Raw genomic sequence first — 3,049 nt, 5'->3', positions numbered from 1 at the left:
AGGACAAGAACATTCTTGTTGAAGCAGACCCAGAACCTGAAAGAACTCTGAAGAGGAAACTAAGAGAAGCTAAATTACAACAATCCAGCAAGCACCTTTCAGAAATTTTCGAATAGGAAGAGGAGATGGCAGCCGAAAATAATAATAATGCAAGGAGGATGCTTGGTGACTTTACTGCACCTAATTCCAATTTACATGGAAAAAGCATCTCCATCCCTACCATTGGAGCAAACAATTTTGAGCTGAAACCTCAGCTAGTTTCTTTGATACAGCAGAACTGCAAGTTCCATGGACTTCCATCTGAAGATCTTTTTCAGTTCTTAACTGAATTTTTGTAGATCTGTGATACTGTTAAGACTAATGGAGTAAATCCTGAAGTCTACAGGCTCATGCTTTTCCCTTTTTCTGTAAGAGACAGAGCTAGAGTGTGGTTGGACTCTCAACCCAAGGATAGCCTGAACTCTTGGGATAAGCTGGTCACGACTTTCTTAGCCAAGTTCTTTCCTCCTCAAAAGCTGAGTAAGCTTAGAGTGGATGTTCAAACCTTCAGACAGAAAGAAGGTGAATCCATCTATGAAGCTTGGGAGAGATACAAAGAACTGACTAAAAAGTGTCCTTCTGACATGCTTTCAGAATGGACCATCCTGGATATATTCTATGATGGTCTGTCTGAATTAGCTAAGATGTCATTGGATACTTCTGCAGGTGGATCCATTCACCTAAAGAAAACGCCTGCAGAAGCTCAAGAACTCATTGACATGGTTGCTAATAACTAGTTCATGTACACTTCTGAGAGGAATCCTGTGAGTAATGGGACGCCTATGAAGAAGGGAGTTCTTGAAATTGATACTCTGAATGCCATATTGGCTCAGAACAAACTATTGACTCAGCAAGTCAATATGATTTCTCAGAGTCTGAATAGAATGCAAGCTGCATCCAACAGTACTCAAGAGGCGCCTTCTGAAGAAGAGGCCTATGATCCTGAGAACCCTGCAATAGCAGAGGTAAATTACATGGGTGAACCATATGGAAACACCTATAATCCATCATGGAGAAATCATCCAAATCTCTCATGGAAGGATCAACAAAAGCCTCAACAAGGCTTTAATAATGGTGGAAGAAACAGGTTAAGCAATAGCAAGCCTTTTCCATCATCCACTCAGCAACAGACAGAGAACTCTGAACAAAATACTTCTAATTTAGCAAACTTAGTCTCTGATCTATCTAAGGCCACTGTGAGTTTCATGAATGAAACAAGGTCCTCCATTAGAAATTTGGAGGCACAAGTGGGCCAGCTGAGTAAAAGGATCACTAAAATCCCTCCTAGTACTCTCCCAAGCAATACAGAAGAAAATCCAAAAGGAGAGTGCAAGGCCATTGACATAGTCAACACGGCCGAACCTGGAGAGGAAGGGGAGGACGTAAATCCCAGTGAGGAAGACCTCCTGGGACGTCCAGTGATCAATAAGGAGTTTCCCTTTGAGGAACCAAAGGAATCTGAGACTCATCTAGAGACCATAGAGATTCCATTGAACCTCCTTATGCCCTTCATGAGCTCTGACGAGTATTCATCTTCTGAAGAGAATGAGGATGTTACTAAAGAGCAAGTTACCAAGTACCTTGGTGCAATCATGAAGCTGAATGCCAAATTATTTGGTATTGAGACTTGGGAAGATAAACCTCCCTTGTTCACTAATGAACTGAGTGATCTGGATCAACTGACATTGCCTCAGAAGAAACAGGATCCTGGAAAGTTCTTAATACCTTGTACCATAGGCACCATGACCTTTGAGAAGGCTCCATGTGACCTTGGGTCAGGGATAAACCTCATGCCCCTCTCTATAATAGAGAAACTGGGAATCTATGGGGTGCAAGCTGCTAGAATCTCATTAGAGATGGCAGACAATTCAAGAAAACAGGCTTATGGACAAGTAGAGGATGGGGTTAGTAAAGGTTGAAGGCCTTTACATCCTTGCTGATTTCATAGTCCTAGATACTGGAAAGGATGAGGATGAATTCATCATCCTTGGAAGACCCTTCCTAGCCACAGCAAGAGCTGTGATTGATGTTGACAGAGGTGAATTAGTCCTTCAATTGAATGAGGACTCCCTTGTGTTTACAACTCAAGGTCATCCTTCTGTAAACATGGAGAAGAAGCATAAAAAGCTTCTCTCAAAACAGAGTCAACCAGAGCCTCCACAGTCAAACTCTAAGTTTGGTGTTGGGAGGCCACAACCAAACTCTAAGTTTGGTGTTGAACTCCCATATCCAAACTCTATGTTTGGTGTTGGGAAGTCTCAACAATGCTCTGAATATCTGTGAGGCTCCATGAGAGCCCACTGTCAAGCTATTGATATTAAAGAAGCACTTGTTGGGAGGCAACCCAATTTTTATTTATCTAATTTTATTTTTCTTGTTCTTTCATGTTTTATTAGGTTCATGATCATGTGGAGTCACAAAATAAATATAAAAATTGAAAACGGAATCAAAAACAGCAGAAGAAAAATCACACCCTGGAGGAAGACCTTACTGGCGTTTAAACGCCAGTAAGAAGCATTTGGCTGGCGTTCAACGCCAGAACAGAGCATGGTTCTGGCGCTGAACGCCCAAAATGGGCAGCATCTGGGTGTTTGAACGCCAGAATTGCACCCTGGAGAAGAGTTGGCGCTGAACGCCCAGAACAAGCATGGTTCTGGCGTTCAACGCCAGAAATGGGCAACAAATGGGCGTTCAACGCCCAGAACAAGTACCAATCTGGCGTTGAACGCCCAGAGTTGTGTGCAAGGGCATTTTGCATGCCCAATTTGGTGCAAGGTTGTAAATCCTTGAACACCTCAGGATCTGTGGACCCCACAGGATCACCTCAGGATCTGTGAATCCCACAGGATCCCCACCTACCTCCACTCACTTCTTCTCACCCCTCTTTCACACTCTACCCCATAAACCTACATCCATACACCCACCTACCTTTAAAATTCAACATCTCTTTCCCATCCAATCCCACCCATATGGCCGAATAAACACATCCCTCCATCTCCTCCATATCTTC

At 43.0% G+C, this 3,049-nt stretch overlaps 1 non-coding gene across 1 annotated transcript; it reads right to left on the bottom strand.

Annotated features, from left to right (window-relative positions):
• Positions 1-521: 521 nt before the first annotated feature.
• LOC112753817 (small nucleolar RNA R71) lies at positions 522-629 on the bottom strand. The gene has a single exon (XR_003178182.1). It is a non-coding gene; the product is annotated as a small nucleolar RNA R71 (small nucleolar RNA).
• Positions 630-3,049: the final 2,420 nt, after the last annotated feature.

The sequence above is a fragment of the Arachis hypogaea genome, chromosome 15 (assembly GCF_003086295.3).
Source record: "Arachis hypogaea cultivar Tifrunner chromosome 15, arahy.Tifrunner.gnm2.J5K5, whole genome shotgun sequence".
NCBI classification, from domain to species: Eukaryota; Viridiplantae; Streptophyta; class Magnoliopsida; order Fabales; family Fabaceae; genus Arachis; species Arachis hypogaea.
Note: the sequence above shows the minus strand (reverse complement) of the source record. Positions and strands in the feature narration are given on the sequence as shown.